The sequence below is a fragment of the Pristis pectinata genome, chromosome 10 (genome assembly GCF_009764475.1).
Source record: "Pristis pectinata isolate sPriPec2 chromosome 10, sPriPec2.1.pri, whole genome shotgun sequence".
In the NCBI taxonomy this organism is placed as follows: Eukaryota; Metazoa; Chordata; class Chondrichthyes; order Rhinopristiformes; family Pristidae; genus Pristis; species Pristis pectinata.
The window spans coordinates 21738562-21765154 of record NC_067414.1 but is presented as its reverse complement, the minus strand read 5'-3'; the positions used below and the strand labels follow the sequence as shown (position 1 = coordinate 21765154).

General features: G+C 42.2%; 1 long non-coding RNA gene across 2 annotated transcripts in view; it reads right to left on the bottom strand.

The window, feature by feature from the left end:
• LOC127575401 (uncharacterized) overlaps positions 1-23204 on the bottom strand; it is a 161413-nt gene extending 138209 nt beyond the window's left edge. For both annotated transcript variants that reach the window (XR_007957050.1, XR_007957051.1), the window contains exon 1: positions 23119-23204. This is a non-coding gene — a long non-coding RNA (uncharacterized LOC127575401). The remainder of the gene's footprint in view (positions 1-23118) is intronic.
• Positions 23205-26593: the final 3389 nt, after the last annotated feature.

The window sequence follows — 26593 nt, the reverse complement described above, 5'->3', positions numbered from 1 at the left end:
TCCTTCTACAATATGTTTATTGGCATTTGTGAAGAAATAAGTATCACCAGGAATAATAGAAAGAGTAAAAGGATCAGTACCCTCAATCTCTTGTGGTACTGCTGCACCATTAGGTTAATTAACAAATTTGTACATGGAATGGAAAGAGTATGTAATCTTCCAAATCAAGTCGCAGAGTCCCAAAACTTGGTCAAGAAACCTATAATTTCCAAAATCATTTTTCTGACAGTTCCAGTTTGTAAAAATATAACATCTTCCCTCCTCTTCTTTGTCTCAGTTTTCTGAAGTTAAAAAAAAAGCCCATTTCACAGGATATCAATCTGCTAAAACAAGAACATGGAGATGACTGGAAAAGAAGTGGACCAATTGGACCCCAGGCATGTCTTAATATTCAGTGAAATCATACCCACATTTAACAGGCTGTGCCAGAAATGAAGATGGGAATTTTATGCATATTCACAACCCTCTGACTGCTCGCCATGAATTGGGTGCAATCATGTTAAATATTGACCACTGAGTGTTCAACTGATGCCTGCAATTTTTTTTCACTATTTCATACCCATGTTGATTTTTTGTCACTTACGTATCTTTTTTATTATCTCTTACATTTGTTCCAAAACCACTTTTTACTCCTTCCCACTTTCCCCATTACGTTTCCTAATTTTCCTTCCATTATTTCATTCAATACTTTAAAAGTAGTTGTTCTAAAATTTGAATTATATATTTTATTTCTTTTCCCATACTGAGTGATGAGGGCATAGAGATTATGACTACACCAGCAAAATTCACAACTTATATATTTCAGTTTCTTTAGAATAAACCATATGAAATAAAGTGCAGCTTCTGCTCTGATTTGCTGCATCAGGAAGCACTCATGAACCTACTCCTTGTATTTAACAGCTCTTCTGAAAGGGCCTCACCTTCAATCCATTAAACAGTAATTAACAGCATCCATAATAAGCATCTTCACTTTCCCTGGTGCCTCTGTTCTCTCCATTCGTCCGGTGGCCTGGAACAAGCTCTAATTAAGTTTTCCTTTCAGTATCACAGGACCCCACTGAAAATGACCTACTTATCTCTCAATCACTTGAATCAGATCAGGATTTATTTCCACACTTTCTTCTTGGTCAGATTTTATGCAGCTGTATATGTGGGCAAGCAAAAAAATAACTCCAACAGGAGATTAATAGCATCTTCTTGAGCCATCACAGCCATGTCTTGCTCCCAAAATGTAGCATCTACGTGGATATCACTGAGTGAAAGTACTTGTTGGAACCATCAAGGTCCTGAAGCAGGAGAAACTCATGAGCAAGTGCATTGAGCATTGTCTTCAATTGGCCTCGTTACTCAGAATTAGACTTTCAAAATAATTACATGAAGGAATGCTGAGGACAGAATAACTGCAATGACAAATAAAAAAAGTTAACTTCAGTGTATATGACACTTAATTAGATTCAAGGCTGTTTTGCTGCAATAATTTTGTGTTCCACAGAACTGGAAAAATTTACAAAACAGGTGTGTTTTAAATTGCAGAGAAGGGGAAGGGGTGGAGAGAATGAATGGAATGTTATTGATAGGGCAGAGGCCAAAGGCCAAGTGAAAACAGGCAGTACTGATTGGTACTGACTGAAAGAGGGTGAAGGTGGCTTGGTAACGACAGCTAACCTGTCTGGAGAAGATGCAAACAGAGGAGAAAAAAACAAGCAAAATATCATACTTGAACTGTGAGCTGAAGAATGCAGAAGTTGCTGAAAATCTGAAATAAATACATAGAGGAGAATGCCGGGACAAACCCAGGCTCTGTAGTGTGAGGACAAATAAGTTGGAAAAGAACTGGACAGGGATTGAAAGCCAAAAAGTGCAGATGTTGGAAATCTGAAACAAAAACAGAAAATGTCATTAGGGTTTTGATGTAGGACTGGAGACATTAAAAGTAAAAGAGGACAGATATTTTACATTTGATCACCTTGGGTATGACAGGTCTGTAGTTGCCACTGAGGTGGTGAACAGAAAGGATGCTTTGGTATTTTATACATGAATTGAGAGTGCATATAGCAATTGGCACAGGAGAGTGCTGAGGGTGTTTAAACACTGAAAGCAAAGAGGGAGTGGGCTGAAGTGCAGGTTGGCAATATTGAGGAGGTGGAAATCCACCGACATTATGAGAGATGGGCTGTGGGGTTTGAAATTCAGATCATGTAGGAGTGAGGAAAGTGTTTCAGATTTCCACTAATCTTTGCATAAAATGCTTCGTCTGCTGACGGAGACAGGAAAAACTGAGCCTCCCCAACTTGTTCCTTAGTACATCAATAATTGCATTGGTGCTACTTCCTGTGCTCAAACAGAATTCAAAATTGTCATTACTTTTACAGCTAATTTCCTCCCCCACCACCCCATCATCTTCTCTTTCCCGATCTCTGTGTCTGTCTTAAGGGATGTGCTGGAGACATATGTCCATTACGGGCATACAAAATCCCAAAGCTGTCAGGACTTATTCACAACTTCCCTCCTGTAAGGATTCCACTTTATTGTCTCAGTTGCCCTGCCTCTGATAATTAGACTTTCTACACATTTTTCTCTGAAATGGCTTCCTTCTTTCCTGACCCATGCTTTCCTCTCAATCATAGCCCTTGACTGCATCTCACCGGTTTCCTGTTCTCACCCGCTCTCTTCCTGGGCAGACCAAGGACAGAGTTCCCCTGGCTCTCACCTTTCACCCTACCAGCCTTCGCAGTCAACAGATCATCTTTCACAATTTCTGCTACCTTCAATTAGATTCCACCACAAATCCCTTCCAGCATTTGAAGAAACTGTTCTCTTCGTAACTTCTTGGTCCACTCTTCCATCCCCCTCAACCATACCTATTCTATGCAGTTTGTCATCCAACCACAGGAGCTATCCTCATCGTCCAGAGACTCAAACAGTCCTTCCAAGTAAAGCAACAATTTACTTGCACTTTTTCCAATCCAGTGTAATGCATTCAGCGTTCACTATGTGGTCTCCTCCACATTCGAGAAAACAAACACAGATTGAGTGACCACTTTGTGGAGAATTTTGAATTCTGTTTGAGCACAGGAAGTAGCACCAATGCAATTATTGATATACTATGTAAAGAGTTGGGGAGCCTCAGTTTTTCCACTCTCCATTAGCAAAGGAAGCATTTTATGCAATGAATTCAATCTGCAGGAGTGACCCTGAGCTTCCCATTGCCTGCCACTTTAATTCTCACTCTGATCTATCAGTCTGTGGTCTCCTGCGCTGCTATAATGATGTTCAATTTAAGCTTGAGGAACAGCACCTCATCTTCTGTCTGGACACTTTACAGCCTTCTAGATTCAATATTGAATTCTACAGTTTTGGGTAACTCCCGTATTGGAACTGGCTGATCAACCTGTGATATAGGTTCAGTTTCTCTCTCTCTCTCTCTCTCTCCATAGCACAGCCTGGCCTGCCAGGCATAGAATCATAGAACAGTACAGCACAATACAGGCCCTTCAGCCCACAATGTTGTGCTGACCTTTAATCCTCGCCTAAGACTATCTAACCTCTACCTCCCCCATATCCCTCTTATTTTAAATTCCTCCATATGCTTATCTGGCAATTTCTTGAATTTGACCAATGTACCTGCCTCCACCACCACCCCAGGCAGCACATTCCATGCCCCAACGACTCTGGGTAAAAAAGACCTTCCTCTGATATCTCCCTTGAGCTTCCCACCCATTACTTTAAAGTCATGCCCTCTTGTATTGAGCATTGGTGCCCTAGGAAAGAGGCGCAGGCTGTCCACTCTATCTATTCCTCTTAATATTTTGTACACCTCTTTCATGTCTCCCCTCATCCTCCTTCTCTCCAAGGAGTAAAGCCCTAGCTCCCTTAGTCTCTCCTCATAATCCATACTCTCCAAACCAGGAAGTATCCTGGTAAATCTCCTCTGCAGCCTTTCCAATGCTTCCACATCCTTCTTATAATGAGGTGACCAGAACTGGACACAGTACTTTAAGTGTGGTCTAACCAGAGTTTTGTAGAGCTGCATCATTACCTCGTGGCTCCTAAACTCGATCCCATGACTTATGAATGCTAACATCCCATACACTTTCTTAACTACCCTATCCACCTGTAGGGCAAACTTTCAGGGATCTGTGGATATGGATCCCCAGATCCCTCTGCTCCTCCACACTACCCAGAATCCTACCATTAACTTTGTACTCTGCCTTGGAGTTTGTCCTTCCAAAGCATACCACCTCACACTTCTCCGGATTGAACTCCATCTGCTACTTCTCAGCCCAGCTCTGCATCCTATCAATGTCCCTCTGCAATCTTCGACAGCCCTCTACACTATCCACAACACCAACAACCTGTGTGTTGACTGCAAACTTGCCAACCTACCCTTCTACCCTCTCATCTAAGTCATTAATAAAAACCACGAACAGCAGAGGTCCCAGAACCGATCCTTATGGGACACCGCTAGTCACAGACCTCCAATCTAAATGCAGTCCCTCCACCACAACCCTCTGCTTTCTACAGGCAAGCCAATTCTAAATCCACACGACCAAGCTTCCCTGGATCACATGCCTTCTGACCTTCTGAAGAAGCTTGCCATGTGGAACCTTGTCAAATGCCTTACTAAAATCCATGTAGACCATATCTACTGCACTACCCTCATCAATCTGCCTGGTCAGCTCCTCAGAGAACCCTATCAAGCTTGTGAGACATGATCTGCCCTTCACAAAGCCATGCTGGATATCCCTGATCAGACCATGATTCTCTAAATGCCCATAGATCCTATCTCTAAGAATCCCTCCAACAGCTTGCCCACCACAGACGTAAGGTTCACTGGTCTATAATTCCCTGGACTATCCCTACTACCTTTTTTGAATAAGGGGACAACATTTGCCACCCTCCAATCCTCCCATACCATTTCCGTGGACAACAAGGAATCAAAGGTCCTAGCCAATGGTTCAGCAATCTCCTCCCTCACCTCACAGAGCAGCCTGGGGAATATTCTGCCAGGCCCCGGGAACTTATCTGTCCTAAGATTTTTTTAAAAGCTCCAACACATCCTCTCTCTTGATATCAACATGCTCTAGAACATTAACCTTACCAACACTGTCCTCTGCATCATCAAGGTCCCTCTTCTGGGGGAATACTGAAGAGAAGTATTCATTGAGGACCTCACCCACTTCCACAGCTTCCAGGCACATCCTCCCACCTTTGTCTCTAATCGGTCCTACCTTTACCCTAGCCATCCTTCTGCTCTTCACATAAGTGAAAAATGCCTTGGGATTTTCCTTAACCCTACTCACCAAGGCCTTTTCATGTCCCTTTCTTGCTCTCCTCAGCCCCTTCTTAAGTTCCTTCCTTGCAACGCTATATTCCTCATGAGCCTTATCTGATCCTTGCTGCCTAAACCTTATGTATGCTGCCTTCTTCCTCCTAACTAGATGTTCCGCCTCTCTTGTCACCCATGGTTGCTTCACTCTGCCATTCCTTCTCTGCCTCACCGGGACAAATTTATCCCTAACATCCTGCAAGAGATCCCTGAACAACAACCACATCTTCATAGTACATTTCCCTTCAAAAATGTTATCCCAATTTACACTCTCAAATTCTAGCCTTATAGCCTCATAATTTGCCTTTCCCCAATTAAATATCTTCCTGTCCTCTTTGCTCCTATCCTTGTCCATGACAATGCTAAAGGTTAGGGAGCGGTGGCCACTGTCCCCCAAATGCTCACCCACTGAGAGATCTCTCACCTGACCTGGTTCATTACCTAATAGTAGATCTAATATGGCATCCCCTCTAGTCGGCCTGTCAACATACTGTGACAGGAATCTGTCCTGTACACACTTAACAAACTCTACCCTGTCTACACCTTTGGCACTAAGCAGGTGCCAATCAATATTTGGGAAGTTGAAGTCTCCCATGATAACAACACTGTTATTCTTGCACCTTTCCAAAATCTGCCTCCCAATCTGCTCCTCAGTACCCCTGCTGCTACTGGGGGGCCTATAGAATACTCCCAGTAGAGTAACTGCTCCTTTCTTGTTCCTAACTTCCACCATACTGACTCTAGAGAGGATCGTCCTATATTATCCACCCTTTCTGCAGCTGTAATAGTATCCCTGACCAGTTACGCCACCCCTCCCCCCCTCCCTATCCCTCTTAAAACATTGGAATCCAGGAATATTCAGTATACATTCCTGTCCTGGTGACAGCCAAGTCTCTGCAAGAGCCACAACTATCATTGTTCCATGTATTTATCCAAACTCTCAATTCATCACCCTTATTCCTGATACTTCTTGCATTTAAGTAAATGCACTTTAGCCCATCCACCTTACTACTTTTATACCCTATACTCTGCTTCTCCTTCCTCAAAGCCTCTCTGTATGTTAGATCTAACTTTACTCCATGCACTGCTTCCACTGACCTATCCCTCTGGTTCCCATCCCCCTTGCAAACTAGTTTAAACCCTTCTGAACCATACTAGCAAAACTGCCTGCAAGGATATTGGTCCCCCTCGAGTTCATGTGTAACCCGTCCACTCTGTACAGGTCTCACCTACCCCAGAAGAGATCCCAATGATCCAAAAATCTAAATCTTTGCCCCTGCACCAACTCCTCAGCCACACATTCAACAGCCATCTCCTCCCATTCTTACCTTCATATCACATGGCACTGGCAGCAATCTTGAGGTCCTGTTCTTCAGCCTTCTGTCTAGCTCCCTAAACTCCCTTTTCAGGACCTCATCCCCCTTCCTACCTACGTCATTGGTATCAACATGTACCACGACTTCTGGCTGCGTTGCCTCCCGTTCAAGAATGCTATGGACTCGATCAGAGACATCCTGGACCCTGGCACCTGGGAGGCAACATACCATCCGGGATTCTCGCTCATGTCCACAGAACCTCCTGTCTGTTCCCCTGACTATTGAGTCCCCTATCACTATTGCCCTCCTCTTCTCTTCCCTTCGCTTCTGAGCAGCAGGTCCAGTCCCAGTGCCAGAGACCTGGTTTCTGCCGCTTGATCCCTGTAGGTCCTCCTCCTCAACAGCATCCAGAGCAGAAAACCTGTTACTGAGGGGAACAGCCTCTGGGGTCCTCTGCAATGTCTGCCTGTTCCCTTTCTTTTTCTCTCCCCTGACAGTCATCCTTCTATCTACCTCCTGGACCCTAGAAGTACCTGCTTTAAGGAGGGGTGACTGCCTCCCCATGCACAGCATCTACATAACTCTCTCCCTCCCTGATGCTTTGCAGTGTTTGAAGCTGTGACTCCAGCTCATCAACTCTGAGCCGAAGGTCCTCCAGCCTCGTGCACTTACTGCAGATGTGGTCACTGTGCACCACAGCAGGGTCCACTAGCTCCCACATCAACCAGCTGCAGCACATCGCCTTGCCCTCCATCTGAACTATTTTTTTTCCCTACCTAGTTGTTTTCTGCTTAGAAGTTATAACAATAACAGTCTGACAGCTCTGCATTTTGCAACATTTACATTCCTCTGCCTTAGTCCTCACTCTCCAACTGCCCTCATTTGACAGTTGTCTTATGCTCCTTTGTTCAGATTTTCTCTCTAATTATCCCCAATAACCCATCAAGGGAATGATCTCCCTTACAACTTCTCCTCATGGCAACCCTGGCATCACCTTATCAGAGATATTCCCTTTGTCCTCCGTGTCCCTCCCCTAAACTCTCTCCAACTTAAAAACAATTTTTCTCTCTTTCCTCTTTCCAACAAAGGGTCTTTGACCTGAAACATTAACATCATTGCTCCTTCTGCATTTGCTGCCCGACCTGCTGAATGTTTCAAGCATGTTCTGTCGTTATTGCTTTATCCTCTTGTTCAGGATTCTCCTATTTTTGTTCCCTCCATCCAACCCAATCTTTTATTCACTCACCCATCCTATTAACATTATCTCCCTGAACCAGATTACTGGTATTTTCACTGTGATTATCAGTCAGGTTTTTTTCCTGAGAGCCTCCGTTTGGTGAGAGCTTTTGGCTTTTAACGATCTTGCTCATTTTATGTTTTAAGTCTAATTTTCAGCAGAATTCAAAGCAAAATAAAAATGAAACACTGCTGACATCTCGTAAACACAGTGCACGGTCCTCACTGCACCATATGGGCATAGCAGCTGTCTAAGGTGTTTACTTTCTGAAGGGTTGTCATATCAGTTTAGGAATCTCAATAAGAATTTATAGAGATCACCTCAAAAGTTGTGGGAGCTGACCATTGGGTCACAATAATTTGTCTCCTTAGGGTATGCTTCTCCATAACAAATCTGCTGATTTCTTGCCAGCCTTCCCCTTCCCCACAATGCAACCACGGCACTGGCTTCTTCTGTTGCTAATGAGGCCCCATCACAGCCTTCCCAACAGACATTCTGAGATAATAAATTAACTCCACTGCCGTGACCTATTGTTTGCAGCACACTTCATTTGGAATCTGTTACAGTAGTCGAGGGAAAATCCCACAGCTTCTACATTTGCAGCTGATGAAATGAGCCAACATCACCAGCAAACAACCACTGGTCTAATTTTAACATTATCATAATTGATAATGATATAATGTAGCATTAGTGAAGAAAGTTGAATTAAATTGGTATTAGTAAACAAAAGGAATTAACCCATTCTTAGAAATATTGTGGGAAGAAGGTAAAAAGATTGCACTGTCAAGGAATACCTAACTCAGAATCAGAATTGGGTTTATTATCAATGACATATGTCGTGAAATTTGTCGTTTTGCGGCAGCAGTACAGTGCAGGATATAAAGACAAAAATTACTATAAGTTACAAAAATAAATAAATTGTGCAAAAGAGGAATAATGAGGTAATGTTCATGGACTGTTCAGAAATCTGATGGCAGAGGGGATAAAACTGTTCCTGAAACGTTGAGTGTGGGCCTTGATGATAACAATGTAAAGAGAACATGTCCGGGGTAGTGAGGGTCCTTATTGATGGATTCTGCCTTCTTGAGGCACCACCTCATGAAGATATCCTTGGAGATGGAGAGGGTTGTGCCCGTGATGGAGCTGGCTAAGTCTACAGCCCTCTGCAGCCTCTTCCGATCCTGCACATTGGAGTCTCCATACCAGGCAGTGATGCAACCAGTCAGAATGCTCTCCACCGTACATCTGTAGAAATTTGCAAGAGTCTTTGGTGACATACTAAATCTCCTCAAACTCCTAAAACAGTAGAGCTGCTGGTGTGCCTTCTTAGTGATTGCATCAACGTGTTGGGCTCAAGATAGATCCTCTGAGATGTTGATGCCCAGGAACTTGAAGCTGCTCACCCTTTCCACCGTTGACCCTTCAATGAGGACTGGTGTGTGTTCTCTTGATTTCCCCTTCCTGAAGTCCACAGTCAATTCCTTAGTCTTGCTGACATTGAGTGCGAGGTTGTTGTTGCGACACCACTAAATCAAAGTGCAGAATTCAGAACCACTTGACAACTGTTACTTCATGGGACTTGCTTAAAGGGGTATTAACTAAGCAGAAATTTACAAGGAAGAGCCATTTGGCCAATACGGATTCATATTTTGAGGCATCCTGATCATTTATACCAGTAATGAAACATTCAAGCAGCCCAAGAATGGTCAATATATATAAAAATATTCATATATAGTTGAATAAACCAGTTGTATATGTTCCAGTATCTCTCTGTGTATCTCCATATTTCTTCACATTCCCACATGGAGTATTAAGGTGACAGTGGCCGGTAGCTCTCTACCACATGATCCACCATCAGAATGTCTTCCCTTCTCCTTCTAGCATTCAGAAGGGACAATTCCCTCTGTAATGTACATAAATGACCTAGAAGAGTATGTTGATGGATGGGTTAGTAAGTTTGCGGATGATACCAAGATTGATGGAGTTGTGAATACTGTAGAAGACTGGTGATGGATACAGCGTGATATAGATCAGCTGCAGATGTGGGCAGAGAAATGATAGATGGAGTTTAACTCGGATAAATATGAGGTGTTGCACCTTGGTGGGACTAATGTCAAGAAGCAGTACACTCTTAAGGGCAAGAACCTTAACAGTGCTGAAGAGCAGAGAGACCTTGGGGTGCAAATCCATGGCTCACTGAAAGTGGCTACACAGGTAGATAGGGTGGTTAAGAAGGCTTATGGAATGCTTGCTTTCATTAATTGAGATATTGGGTACAGGAGTCAAGAAGTTATGATGCATCTCTATAGAACTCTGGTTAGGCTGCATTTAGAGTATTGCATGCAATTCTGGTCACCTCACTACAGGAAGGATGTCGTGGCTTTAGAGAGGGTGCAGAGGAGGTTTACTAGGATGCTGCCTGGATTAGAGGGCATGTGCTATCAGGAGAGGCTGGACAAACTTGGGCTCTTTTCTCTGGAGCGGCAGAGGCTGAGGGGTGATCTGTTGGAAGTGTATAAAATTATGAGGGGCATAGATAGGGTGGACAAGCAATATCTTTTTCCCATTATTGAGCGATCCAATACCAGAGGGCATGCATTTAAGGTGAGAGGGGGTAGGATCAGAACAGACATGAGGGGTACATTTTTTACACAGAGAGCAGTGGATGCCTGGAATGCGTTGCCTGATAGGGTGGTGGAGGCAAATCCATTGGGGGCTTTTAAGAGGGGCTTGGATGGGCACATGAATGAGAGGAAAATGGAGGGATATGGGCATTCTGTAGGTAGAAGGAATTAGCTATGTTGGAACAACATTGTGGGCCGAAGGGCCTGTTCTGTGCTGTACTGTTCTATGTTCTATAATTCCCTGGTTCATTGTTTTGTCTCCACCAATGTCCATTTGTCTTCTCATGACACCTTCCAAAAATCGCAGGACCCACAACATCTGCCCTTTTACCTCTTCCCTCCCCAACATCTGGGGTCCTGAACATTCCTTCCAGGTAAAGCAGCAATTCACTTGTACTCCTTCCAATTTATTGTAGATCTGCAGTCAGTGCTCATGATATCATCTCACCTACACTGGACAAACCATATGCAGTTTGGATAAATGTACAGTCCGCAAGAGTGACCCTGAGGTTCCAGTTTCTTGTCATGTAATTCTCCGTCTCACTCCCACTCTGACCTTTGGCCTCTCATACTGTCCTAACTAATGCCCAACATAAGTTCAACTGATGACATTTTATCTTCCGATTAGAACATTTTAACCTTGAATTTAACAATTTCAGATAATCAGCCCTTCCAGTTCTGATGAAAAGTCAACAGTTTTTCTCTCTACACAGGCGTTGTCTCACCGCTTCCAGAATTCAATATTTTATTTTGGGTTCCCAGCATATCCAGTTTACTGCTTTTCAAGATTAGTTTATTGATTTATTATTGTCACCTGTACCGAAATACAGTGAAAAGCTCTTGTTTGCTTGCCATCCAGTCAGATCATTCCATACACAAGTACACTGAGGTTGTAAACAGGAAAACCAAATGCAGAATGAAGTGGTAAAGTTACAGAGAGAGCGCCGTGCAGTTAGACAAATAAAGTGCAAGGACCACGATGATGCAGATTGGAAGACAACCACAGCTCCTTTAGACAAAGCAGCATACCCCAGAAACCAGCTAATGAAATAAACCAAATTCCTTAGTTATCTGCAGACCACCACTCAGCATCCATCCCCCAACCAGATTTATAACAGAAAGAGGGTAAAACTATATCCAAGATGGTCAGTAAATTTCTATTTAGTAAATTAATCAGAAGCAATTAGTATAAATGGATAGGATAGTTGGGACAGACATGGTGGACGAAAGTACAACTGTTCCTGTGCTGCATGACTCTATGGCTCAATACTTTAAAGTAAAAAAAAAGTGCAGATGCTGGAAACCTGAAATAAAATCAGAAAACACTCAGCAGGTCAGGCAGCATCTGTGGAAAGAGAAACAGAAAAAGAGTTAATGTTTCAGGTTTGAAACCTTTCATCAGAACTGGAAATGAGAGAAAACAAATTAATTTCGGTTGCGTAGAAGATGGGGGAGGAATCAGAATAGAACAAAGAAAATATCTCCTATGGGGTGAGACTAATGAGTAAAAGGTTAGTGGCAGATTGCGCTTCTTTGTCTGTGGTAAGTATTGTTCATGGCAGGGCTGTGGGACTTGCCTGGCAGACCAAGGTATACCAGTAGAGGGAGAAAACTGAGCCAAAATCACAGACGGTTTGCATACAGACTGAAGGAAAGAGAAAGCTAACTAAAGTTAGCACTTCATCTTGTACATTATTTAATAAACTATTTTCCCTTCTTAAATAATCTCTAGGAAGCTGAAACTTTGCCTCAGGACTGCAGTTCAGAAATTAAAATTATTTCATCATTTTATGCTCGACGTGGCTGGCAAATGTTTTCATAATCAGTGGATTGTGAAGTTGCAAGATACTGTTATGCATGCATCCAAACAATTTTCCCTCATGCTACCTCCAAGAATTCAATAAGAGGGCTTTATCTGGACTGTGTCAGAGGGAGCTATGAGGCAAAAAGGGGCAGTAGTTGCAAGAAGGGAGAGTAAACAACCTTTCACCCTGGAGGAAAACTTGGCCTCAAAGTGGACAGATCTCCATCAAGCATTGCATAGAACTTGCATTAAGCAGCTGTTAATAATTAAACCCAGGACAAAGAAATGAACTTAAACCTCCAGATCTTTCAAGAGGTTGAGCACATCACAAACCAGTTTGCCAGTTCTTCCCACTGCACCACCAAGAAATCATCAACGGCGGTACAGGAATGGATATTCAGCCCATCGTGCATGTCCTGCCATTCAATGAGATCATGGCTGAGGTGTTTATTCACTTCACTTATGTGCCTTAGCTCAATATCCCTTAAAATCCTTGGTTGGAAAAATGTAAATCCGTTTCAGATTCAATCTATTACTCGGGTTGACATTAACTGCTTTGTTGCAAGGAAGTTACAACATTTTACTACCCAGAATCCTCTGACCCTGATTTTTAGGTTACATCTCCTCCGTCTACTTCGTTAGGAGTTTGAGGAGATTCGGCATGTCACCAAAGTCTCTTACAAATTTCTATAGATGTACGGTGGAGAGCATTCTAACTGGTTGCATCATCACCTGGTATGGAGGCTCCAATGTACAGGATCACAGGAGGCGGCAGAGGGTTATAGACTCAGGCAGCTCCATCATGGGCACAACCATCCCCACCACTGAAGACATCTTCAAGAGGTGGTGCCTCAAGAAGGTGACATTCATCACTAAGGACTCTCACCATCTGGGACATGCCCTCTTCTCGTTACTACCATCGGGGAGGAGGTACAGGATCCTGAAGACCCACACTCAACAATTTAGGAACAGCATCTTCCCCTCTGCCATCAGATTTCTGATGATCCATGAACTCATGAAAACAACCTCATTATTCCTTTTCTTTACACTATTTATTTATTTTGTAATTTCGCAAAATAACACATTTCACATCATATAAATCAGTGATAATAAACTTGATTCTAATTCTGTTTTTGATTCTGTCTGATTCAGAGGAAACCAATTCAATCAGTTGCTGTCATAGGTATGGAATTGGTCTTGTTTCAGTTGCTGAAAGAAGGATCACATTTCAACTCCCTGAAGATCCAGAGCTAAACAAGAAACAAATGCTATATCAGAGGCAATTCAAAATGACAATAAAGAGGAGGATTTCATAGTTTTGAAGTTAATTTAAACAATAAGAAATGGATGGTACAGTTTACATGCCACAAACTTTTTAAACTTTTAAACTTTAAACTTTATTTACAGCATGGTACAGGCCCTTCCAGCCCAACGAGTCAGCGCCACCCACTTAAACTCTTGTTAACCCACCCGTATGTCTTTGGAATGTGGGAGGAAACCAGAGCACCTGGAGGAAACCCACACAGACATGGGAGAACATACAAACTCCTTACAGACAGAGGCCGGAATTGAACGCTGATCGCTGGCACTGTAATAGCATCACGCTAACCACTACGCTACCCTGCTGCAAACTGTAGTGGCAGCGGTTAAATAGATTTTTGAGTACAGATTTTGATTGATAACCAATGCATTGACATATGAATTGATATTGTCAGAGATTGTCTAATACTGACTCAGGATACTTATTCTAGTTAGTAGTAATTGACCATCAGTACACAAAAGTTTTCTACTCATACATGAGATCACCCTATAGACGCAACCTCTTCATCAAGATTTTCCAAAGAGTGGATCATTGCTTTAGTAAACAAGATGATCTACTGATTGACTGAAGCAAAGGAGAAGAAAACTATCTGATTTTGGAAGAAGTGTTTAAAAGATGACGACAATGTGAAGTACAAATGAAGCAAATATGTATTTTTGCAATGAGAAGGTTTGCACCTTGATTTGAAGGTTAACACTAATGGCCTACAATCAGTGACAGAAAGAGCAGAGGCCATCAGTAAAGTGCCAAACACTGAAGATAAAGCAGGGCAAGAGATGGTGCAGATTTAAATGCAGTTCCCTTCCTGATTAGTGACAGCATTCACGCCTTTGCACCACTTGTTTTGGAAGGATGCAGAACAGATTTGGAGCAAGGAGAAACAGAATATATACATGCAAGAGAAGCTAAGCAGACAATGCTCTTCTTGATCATTATAATACAGTGTGTAAGTTGAAGTATGAATTGTAATAAGTGATGAACAATGGACATAAGTAAACCAGGCTTTTGTTTCTTATACTCCACTTAAGAGCAAGCCGAATTATGCAAAAATTGAATAAAAAGCAATTAGTTTTTAGAATCAAGAAATTACATCAGTTTCTACGAGGTAGATCTTTCACCCTACAACAATTTTAGGCCTGTATCAGTGATATGGCAGCATCAAGAACGCAAAGACAGGTAATCCTTATATTGCAGTATGATTATGCCATCGAGTACAGGAGCTCCACTCAGAACCTCATTGTGGATGCTCTGACACAACTACTTTGCAAGATCCAATGTTGGAAGTGATAATGTGACTTAAACATTTGGGACAAACAATGAGAACTTTTTAGTAATTCTGTTTTAAGTCACAGACACGTCCTAGAAAAAAACAGTGTTGAAGTGTATCTTCGAACAGACATTGAACTTTCAGAGAAAGGCACTGCAAGTTTTGTGACACTGCATGGTATCAAGTATATTCTCATTCCATTATATTATTTGGTTTCAAATAGAGCAGCCGGAAGATTGGTCAGAATAGTTTAAGAAGCTCTCAAGAAAAAAAAGTTTCGTTGGTGGGTTCAGCACAGAAGAGGAAACATTGCTTGGCTGATTTCTTGCTGAACTACAGAACAATTCTGCACACCAGCATGGAAAAGACAACTGCAGAACCCTTGATGAAGTGGAGACTGAGAACATACTTGAAGCTTGTTCAAGCACCTTTTGGCTTTTAGAGATCTTAGTGAAAGGAGGAAGGGATGGAAGCATGTTTTTCTGATTGGAAGCCTGTAACTACCGAATATCGAAAGGCCGGGATAGAGTGGACATGAAGAGGATGTTTCCAGTAGTGGGAGAGTCTAGGTCCAGAGCCACAGCCTCAGAATAAAAGGACATCTCTTTAGAACTGAGATGATGGGAATTTATTTAGCCAGAGGATGTTGAATTGCCACAGACGGCTGTGGAGGCCAAGTCATTGGGTATATTTAAAGTGGAGGTTGATAGGTTCTTGATTAGTAAGGGTATCAAAGGTTACAAGGAGAAGGCAGGAGAATGGGGTTGGTTGACAGGGAAAATAAATCAGCCATGATCAAGTGGTGGTGGAGTCTCAATGGGCCGAATGGCCTAATTCTGCTCCTATGGTCTAACTAATGGTGTACAACAGTGATCTACACTACCAAAACCTTTCATAATCTTACATACCTCTAACAAGTCTCTCATCAACCTCCTTTGCTGCAAGGAAAACAAGCCAAGCCTATCCAATCTCTTCCTCTAAGCAAAATCCTCAGTTTCAGACAACACCCTGGTGAATCCCCTCTGCACTATCTCCAGCACAATTACATCATTTCAATAGTGTGGTGACCAGAACTGCACACAGTGCTCCTACTGTGGCCTAACCAGTGTTTTATAAAGTTGCAACATAACGGCCCATATGAGACAAAGAGACACTCCAAATGCCAGTCTCTAGGCTTGAGTTATGGTTAGTGTTCATTGAATATATAAGTAAATTACTTTTATCTCACTGACACTTAAAAATAAGGGTGAGAATTGTTGCATATCTTTAAGCATGGACCTTCTGTTTGCTGTGTACCTTAGGTGCTTGTTCGTTCTACAATCATGATTCGACAGGACATTCATGTGTTGTGCCTGTTTTTTCAACAATAAAACAGGGTCACACCATCTTCCAGTTTAAATTCTCAAAACATTGACAGTTTAAATGTGCTGCCTTGCAAAATAAGCCAATACATTTTTGAAAAGATCCACAGTTATGCAGCACAGAAACAGGCCCTTCAGCCCACCACATCCATATTAACTATCATGTTTATGTATACTAATCCCACTTGCCTACATTAATTCCATATCCCTCTATGCCCTGCTCATTCAGTAACTGTCCAGGTGCCTCTTAAATGTTGTTACTGTTCCTGCATCCACCACCTCCTCTGGCAGCTCATTCCAGCTGCCAACTTTGTGTGGAAAAATTTACCCCTCAGGTCCCCTTTAAACCTCCCCCTCTCACCTTAAAGGTAGCATAACAGGCAACGACCCATCACTCCCAGATGAGCTCAATGCTTTTTATTCTGTCTATTGTACCAGTGCCCAAGAAGAGCGTGGTGACCTGCCTCAATGACTACCGTCCGGTAGCACTTACATCAACTGAAATGAAGTGCTTTGAGAGTTTGGTTATGGTGTGAATCAACTCCTGCCTCAGCAATGACCTGGATCCGCTCCAGTTTGCTGACTGCCACCACAGGTCAACAGCAGATGAGATTTCTCTGGCTCTTCACTCTGCTCTGGACAACAGGAACTAGTACATCAGGCTGCTGTTCATCGACTATGGCTCGGCTTTCAACACAATCATCCCATCCAAGCTCATCATCAAGCTTCAAGACCTGGGCCTCTGTACCTCCCTCTGCAACTGGATACTCGACTTCCTCATCGGCAGACCTCAGTCAGTGAGGATTGGTAACATCTCCTCCTTGTTGATCAACACAGATGCACCTCAAGGCTGTGTGCTTATCCCCCTGTTCTACTCTCTATACACACATGACTGTGTGGCTAAGCACAGCTCCAATACCATCTTCAAATTCGCTGATGACACCACTGTTGTTGGACAAATCACAGGTGGTGATGAGTCAGCTTACCAAAGTGAGATAGGATACCTGGTTGCGGTACTGTAACAACAACCTCTCGCTAAACGTCAGCAAAACTAAAGAGCTGATTGTTGACTTCAGGAAGAGGAAGGAGGGTGAACGTGTGCCAGTCTACATTGGGGGAATCGGTGGTGGAGAGAGTCAGTAGCTTTATATTCCTGGGCGTTAACATATTGGATGACCTGTCCTGGGCCCAACACATATATGCAATCATAAGGAAAGCATGCCAGCGTCTTTACTTTTTAGGAGATTCAGCTTGTCACCAAACCCTCTAACAAACTTCTACAGATGTACTGTTGAAAGTATCCTGACTGGTTGCATCATGGTCTGGTACAGCAATTCAAATGCACAGGAACGTAAGAAGCTGCAGAGAGTAGTGGACTCGGCCCAATACATCACAGGCACATCCCTCCCCACCATTGGTAGTATCTACAGGAGATGCTGCCTAAAGATATCGCTCTTCTTTCCCCGGAACTCAGTAGCTTCCATGTCTTTCTCCATGGTCAATACAGATGAGAAGTATTGAGTTGAGACCATAGAGGGAGCATCAACTTAGACTCTCACAAAATGTCTCAGCCCATCTCCACTAACTTACGTAAATGCACATTCCCAACACACCATTCTCCATTTCAAACATTGATAGCAGCATGCATTTAGATAGGCAGCATGGCCAAGAAAGTGCACTAGTGCCTCTACTTTGTCAGAAAGTGAAAGAAATTTGGCATGTCCCTTTGACCCTCACCAATTTTTATAGATGGACCATAGAAGGCATCCTATCTGGATGCATCACAGTTTGGTATGGCAACTGCTGTGCCTGTGACAAGAAACTGCAGAGAGTTTTGGACACAGCTCAGCACATCATGGAAACCAGACTCCCCTCCATGGACTCTGTGTACAATACTCGCTGCCTCAGTAAGGCAGCCAACATAATCAAAGACACCACCCACCCCAGGCATTCTCTCCTCTCCCCCCTCCCATTGGGAAGAAGATACAAAAGCATGAAAGCATATACCACCAGACTCAAGGACAGCTTCTATCCTGCTGTTGTATTGAACTATCCCCTAGTACGATAAGATGGACTCTTGACCTCAAAATCTAGCTCGTTATGGCCTTGCACTTTATTGTCTGCCTGCTCTGCACTTTCTCTGTAACTGTAACACTATTCTGCATTCTGTTATTGTTTTTCTTTGTACTACCTCAATGCACTGATGTGATGAAATGATCCATATGGATGGCATGAAAAACAGTTTTTCACTGTACCTCAGTACATGTGACAATAATAAATCAATTTACAATTTACAACTTTGGTCAGCATGGACAAATTGGGCCGAAGGGCCCATTCCCATGCTGTGTAACTCTATGAGTCTATGCTGTCGTCTTTACAATGTGCAAATGCACATTGTGCATCAGGCAGTCACACGATCCTCACAGTCCTTTAGTTTCAAGACTCAAACATGTTGATCAGTTTCTGTCCCCATCAAACAGCAAAAGGAAGCTGCCAGAAAACATTCCTACAGCAATTCTAGTGATGATCAATAGTTTAAAAGCTCCAGGTTTCCTTGCCGAGAAGCATAACTGCCAGAAAGAAGGAATCCTTTCAAATGAAATTAACTGTCAGTGCCGATTACAGAAAGCCACAAATTTGTATGTTGTTAGCGGGGTTCTGACAGATGCAAGGGAAGTGTACTAAGCATTTCCAATCTAAAGATAAAATATCAAATGCACCAGTCCCTAATGTTGATTTAGTAGCAATGTCACAGTTGATTTTGAAAACCCTTTCACACAGATGAGCTATCTCTGAAAACGTTTTATCTATTGATAATAATGGTCATCAACCTGTGTCCAAGGTCCACAAACTATGTCCAGGAAGGTCTGCAAAAATTTTAAATGTCAGAGAAGGTATGCTTCTGTCATCATTGATATTATTCTTTAATTTTGACTGCAACCATTTGGCAGTGGATACTTATCAGCCCATTCATACTGGGCTGACATTCTGTTTCGCACAATGGTTTATTTCAGTTTGGGATCTTCTTCTTGTGTTGTTTAGCTAGTTACACCCAGAATAACACCCAGAACAACAGGAAAAGCCTTTAAAAAAATCCCTCAAAGAAGAATCAGATGCTGGAAATCTGAAATAAAAACAGAAAATGCAGGAAAAACTCAGAAGGTCAGGCAGCAACTGTGGAAAAAGAAATAGTCAAGATTTTGGGTGTGATCCTTGCGGGCACATGGGATTAGTGTAGATAGGCAAAAAGATCAGCAGAGATGTAGTTGACTGAAGGGCCTGTTTCTATGCTATACCACTCTATGACTCCATGACTCTATGACTTCAGTGGACCTTCATCAGAATGGAGAAAGAAAGAGATACAAGTTAGTTTTCAGTAGGAGAGAAGGAGAAAAATGGATATCTAGAACAAAAGGAATGTCTGTGATGTGCTGAGTTAAAATGGCTTAATGGCAGAAGTTACCAGCACATTAAGCTTCTTGGTCTGTGTAATAATAGGGTTGTGGGATTTGCCTAGCAGTCCAGACTTATACGATTAGAGTAATAAAAGCTAAACTGGAAAATGGAAAGTGCCAGAAGAATTCAACAGTTCGGGCAGTATGTGTAGAATCTGAGGAGAAGGATTTGGGGCAACGCACACAAAATGCTGGAGGAGCTCAGCAGGTCAGGCAGCATCTATGGAGGGGAAATAAACAGTCGACGTTTCGGGTCAAGACCCTTCATCAGGACCGGAAAGGAAGAGGGCAAAAGCCAGAATAAGAAGGTCGGGGAGGGGGAGGAGTACATGCAGGCAGGTGATAGGTGAGTCCAGGTTGAGAGGGAGAAGGTAGGTGGGTGGGGGAGGGTGGAGATGTAAGAAGCTGAGACGTGATAGGTAGAAGAGGTAAAGGGCTGAAGAAGAAGGAATCTGGTAGGAGAGGACAGTAGACCATGGAATAAAGCAAAGAAGGTGTGGAATAGATGGGCAGGTCATGAGGGCAGGGGAATGGGAAAGAGAAGGGTTGAGGGAGCCACAGGAATAAGGGAAAACAAAGAGAGGAGAAAGGGGTTTTGGGGCAGTGCTGTTGCTGAGGTCAGTACATTGAGCTATCTGAGTGTGGTGTTAATTTAGTTACTCATGCTCATGGTACATAGAATAGACTTCCAATGAGGTATATTCTTCCATTCAAAATTCCATAGAAGCTTGCAAATGAAAAAAAAGGTTGAAAACTACAGATCTCTATCTATATAATCTTGCTCAAAATCCCATGCAATGAATTGAATTAGACTTCTGTTAAAGGTTCAAAAGCAGCCTGCCCTAGATGATCTTCGGACATGGAATACCAGAAGTTTCTTGTCTCAGCTTACTTATATGTGCATTGGAGGAACACCAAGACAAATCAGAAAGGGCTGGAAACATTCCGCAGGTCAGTGCTTCCAGCATTTTTGTTTTTATTTCAGATTTTCTGCATCTGCAGCTTTTTTGTCACCAAGACAAACCATGTGTCTGACATGAACAAGCTTTGTCACAGGAGGAGATTATTAGGTGGATACAGGAAAAGTTTCAAGGATGTGCTCAAAGGTTCCTTAAAAAATTGCAACATCGCAATGAACTCTTGGGAATCTCTGGCCCATAACCACTCAAGGTGGATAAAAAACATTTGGAATGATATTGAGAACACTGAGGTCATGCATTAAGAATACACAGAAGCCCTGCATTAACACTGGAAAGAAGGAGCCACCTCACAAACTACTCACCCACCTGGCCCATAAGGCAAAACCTTCCCCATCCATGGCCTCATCAATCTTAGAGCCCACGAAGCCAGAGTCAAAGCAAGTTATCCACGGTTCTGAAGGACTACCTTAGAAGGAGGACGAGGCATTCTGTGATTAGCATTGAGCTTTTAAACATTCTGGTCTGGCTGCAGACATATCACCAGGCAAGGCTTTCACAAGGATGACAGACTTGCATTTATGCATTAGCCTTCACAACCTCAGGACATTTCAAAGCACGATGCAGCAACATAGTCCTTATAAAGTGTAGTCACTGTTGTAACATAGGAAACAGTACAACTTGTGCACAGCAAGCTCCCACAAACCGAAATAAGATACTCAGCACAGTTGGTAGTAAAATAGGTGTATCAGTGAATTTGTTATCAGGCAGCGACACAGATGATTTTGACAGACTGTTCTGCCAAAGGAAAGCTTGTTTTGCCTCAGTTTCATTTCCATTAAATTCAATGGTGTCCACGGAACTTAACTCTGCATAAATTGGCTGCTGTTTTAAATTACATAACAACAATGATTACACTTCTAAAATCATTGGCTGGCTGTGAAACATTTTCAAGCATGTTTATAAATGCACGTTTTTTTTGAAAAAATCACTTATTTTTAATTTATATTGTTAATTAAAATAAGGAAAATTGTTCATGCAACCAAGGCAGCAGTTTGTTTATCAAGCTATAGTCCATAAATATGTAAATCACAGAGTGGACTTCATGAGAAAAATGAAGATCAGCACAGACATTAAAAAAGCAGAGCTGAGAAAAGTTAAGGATAATCTACATGCCTGATTCTAAATGTAATGGGAGAAGTGAAGGACTATCACTGGATGGTTTAAAAACCCTGGCAGCCCTTTACCTCAGTCCATTGCTGAATCTCCAAAGGGTTGTCTCCTAAAGTAGGTACAAAAGCCCCAATAAGACATACCAAAAACCACACTTTCTGTTGCTAGCAGAAATGGATCTGAGCTGAGTCACAACTCAGAAGAAGATCCTCAGTCCCCTCCTCTATTGCATCAAGGGATCTATACATTTTCATCATTTAGTGTGTTGAGGGTAGGTAAAATTCTGTTCTAAGAACCAGTCAATAGCTCTTAAAGGCGCTGTCTCTATGGAGATCCTTTGCAAACTCTGGAATTATCACAGAGATGTCTTCTGCTCTCACAGTTCCAGCACTCAGTTTATCCATTCTCTGATATTTGCATCAAATCCACAGCATTTAACAATTTGGATAAACTCTTTAAAAGAATATGATTGAGGATGCATGATTGCGTAATGCAATGCAGGAATTATGGAGTTTTATAAAGTTGCCACTGGATCAGAATTGAAAAGATTGTTTTGTTACATGAAGGGAAAGAAAACAAATGATAATTTTGTAACACAACAAATTGTTTAAAAATAATCTTCCAAATACTAGATAATGGATGTTCTCCATGGATTTGATGGACTAACTAGTGTCTGTCAGTCCTACAGCAATTCCATAATTCTGGAGAGACTAATTTGCAAGGGTCAGGAAAAGAACAAGAGAATGAGACTGACGGGATTGCTCTACAAGGAACTAACACGAACTAAATGAACTAAATGGCCTCCCTCAGTACCACAACACTTCAACAATTCTATGATCTTATTTACGAAATTTCATTTAAGGTAACATATGCCTGGACTAGAAACAAATCATATCTTTATGAAAGCAATGATTAATGATCTGTTAAGGAAAAAGAGAAAGAGAGTCCCATTCACTGTTTAGCAGATAGAAATTGCTGTCAGCTCTTGCTGAAGATGAAAGAATCAATGATTGGTTAGGAAAAGAGTTAGCACCCTCCGTATATCTCTCACTGCATACTTAATAAGCAAATCTGTGCTTAGAGGGGGGAATATAGCCCAAAACACAAACAGAATTATCATTCCCTACTTTGAATAGTACTTTGAGATCATTTCAGTTGCTTCAAAAGGCAGAGAAATAGCTTCTCAACTAGACAGGAGCACCAACATTATAGCACTCCTCCACATATGCACTCAGTTGCCAGGTTATTCCTCAAGCTCCTGGCATCATACTCCAGCCCACAACTTGTTGATTTGAAAATAAAACAAGTACTTACTGAGGCTAATGGTTCAGTGTGTTTGTTTTGTGATTAACTTCCAGTTTTCATGTACTCAGTCTCAGTTCTAGAAACCTGACTTGCAATCAATCCAATATTATAGTAAATCAGAGGGAAATGATTGGAACGATTTATGTTTGATTCCTGGTTGATGTTTCTTGATATTAATACTAGACACACAATGAAAGGAGTCACAGTATCTCTGAGCCGGCTCTGTAACAATCACTAGGACCGCTATCTGTACGCACTGACCATTTTCAACTAGTTATTACCCGAATGTGCACAACACTGCATGTCGGAAAGAATAAAGAAGAAATTATTTTTAGTATATCCCACATAAGACATAACATTTTCTTTTCCGCATAAGGAGTGATTGCATGGGGAACATGCTGTGTGATTGGTGTGGGATTGTGCAGTCCCAGTTCAATTGAGATTGACCTTGGCATTCATGACCATAGCACAATATAATTGATTACAGGCCAACCGGTTTAAATGGGGAATGGAGTGCAGCCAATTGCTTCATATTGAGCGGAAAATTCATGAAGGCTCATAGGCAGTGCTTTGCTGAGAAGATAATTAACCAACAGAACAACTGTGATATTCAGATGATGAAGCAGTCAAGCAATATCCTTGCAGAGATGGTTTACTTATTTTTGCTTATAAGAATATCAATACTACCATTCAAATGAAGGTTAAAGCTCACCCATTATGCATGTGGGTACATTATGCAACTGGGATAGTTGCTTGACTCTTTAAGAGCCGTTTCCAGTAAGGAACTTCACTGAAGGACAGATTTTTAATAAGGGAGGATGTAACAGCAGTGCTTAGGGATTACATTCTTGGGGGATCTTCCAGTGAGGCCATATGGGTAGAACTTAGAAATAAGAAGGGGATGGTCACTCTGGTGGGCTGAACTATAGACCCCTCAATAGTCAGCCAGAATTTGAGGAGCAGGTGTGTAGAAAAATTGCTCAAAATTTCCCCAGTATTGACTGGGCCACCCAGAGTATTAAGAACCTGGATGGGGTGGAATTTATGAAATGTGTCCAGGATACGTTCCTGAATCAATATACAGAGGGCCTTACTTGGGAAGGTGCAATACTGGAACTCCTCTCAGTGAACAAAGCAAGGCAAGTAACTGAAGTGACAGTCAGGGAACACTTTGGCTCTAGTGACCATAATTCTTAATAGTTTTAAGTAAATTGGTAAATTGGTTTATTATTGTCACATGCACCAAGGTACGGTGAAAAACTTACCTTGCATACAGTTCATTAAAACAGTGCATTGAGGTAGTTCAAGCTAAAAACAATAATAGAATGCAGAGTAAAGTGTTACAACTACAGAAAACATGCAGTGCAGGAAGACAATAAGGTGCAAGGCCATAAAGAGGTAGATCATGAGGTCAAGAGACCATCTTATCGTACTAGGGAACTGTTAAATAGTCTTATAACAACAGGATAGAAGCTGTCCTTGAGCCTGGTGGTACGTGCTTTCAGTCTTTTGTATCTTCTGCCTGATGGGAGGTGGGAGAAGGGAGAATGTCCAGGATAGGAGGGGTCTTTGATTATGCTGGCTGCTTTACCAAGGCAGCGAGAAGTGTAGACAGTTCATGGAGGGCAGGCTGGTTTCTGTGATGTGCTGAGCTGCATCCAAAACTCTCTGCAGTTTCTTGCAGTCACGGGCAGAGCAGTTGCCATACCAGGCTGTGATGCATCCAGATAGGATGCTTTCTATGGTGCATTGATAAAAGTTGGTGAGGGTCAAAGGCGTCATGCCAAATTTCTTTAGCCTCCTGAGGAAATAGAGGCACTGGTGAGTATTTTTTGGCCGTGACATCTATGTGGTTGGACCAGGACAGGCTATTGGTGATGTTTACTCCTAGGAACTTGAAACTCTCAACCCTCTCGACCTCAGCACCAATTATATAAACAGGAACATGTGCATCACTCCCCTTCCTGAAGTCAATGACCAGCTCTTTTGTTTTGCTGACTTTGAGGGAAAGGTTGTTGTCATGACACCATGTCACTAGGCTCTCTGTCTCCCTCCTGTACTCCGACTCATCATTATTTGAGATACGGCCCACTATGGTGGTACCAGCTGAAAACTTGTAGATGGAGTTAGAACACAATCTGGTCACGCAGCCGTGACTGGTCGAGGAAGTAGATTAGGGGGCTGAAGATACTGTCTTGTGGGGCACCAGTGTTGAGAATAATCGTGCCGGAGGTGTTGCTGCCTATCTTTACTGATTGTGGTCTGTTGGTCAGGAAGTCAAGGATCCAGTTGCAGAGAGAGGTGTAGAGTCAGATGGTATTACAAAGATGGAAAATTGTGTCTTAGTGATGGTATGGGTATAAAGTCTGCATCTCATCCGTGGGTCAACTACAACACCAAAGCTGCCAACTATCTGGTTCAGTTTCAGGCAGCTGCCATGGAGCAGGTTAGAGTTGGTGTCTGGGGGCAATGCATGGAAAGAGCACTTTCTAAATTGTGAAAAACCTGAAACAGTGAGAAACCTGAACCAAGAGACATGGATAGATCATTAAATTTATCACTATATTTTGGCAAATCCAAGCAGATAGATCATTAAAATATCACAAGTAAAGAGAGGAAATTGTCATGCTGCAACTGGAATGCTGGCCTTCATAATTAGAGTCCTGGAGTAGAAGGGGAAAGGAGGCAAGCTCAACTTTTCAAAGACCACATCTGGAATACACTGAGCAGTTCTGTGCAGTATATTTTGCTTTTAGGGAGGGGAGGTGTTAGGGTGGTATTGTATATTTACCAGAATGACTCCCAGGGTTAAATTACGAGGAATGATAATGCAATGCAAGATTTTAGCCTTGGCATTCAGAGGAACAAGGAATGATTTAAATACGGATGCTAGGAGAACTGCTTCATCATAGCTTCAGCAATACTGGTTCGATCCTAACCTCTGGTGCTGCCTTCATACAGTTTACACATTCTGGCTTCTGGCTGGGCTTCCTCCCACATCCCAAAGACATGTGAGTTGAGAGGTTAATTGTAGTGTGGTGTAGTGTAGTGGTGGGATCTGGGAGGAGCTGATTGTGATGTGGGGAGAATAAAATTGGATTAGTACAGGATAAGCATGGATGGAAATGGTTGTGTGCACTCAGTGGACCAAAGGGCCTGTTTCTGTGTTGTATGATTTTGAGGCTCTATAAGATTCAACAGGAACTGAAAGGGTGAAAAGTGAGGAACTATTTCTGTGAGCTTGGTTGTCTACAATCGTGAGCACAGTTCTAATAAGAGTCAAGACTCTCAAGAGTAACTCTCGGAAACGATTCAAGAAAATACTACCTTTCTTCAGCAAACAGTTAATTATTAATTTTAAAACAGAAATTAATTGTTTTTAATCTAATGCAGGATAGGCAAGTATATGGAATTGAGTTATGGATCTACCAAAACCTCATTGAATGCTGGATAAAGCATGAGTGAGAATAAACCTGATTCTGAT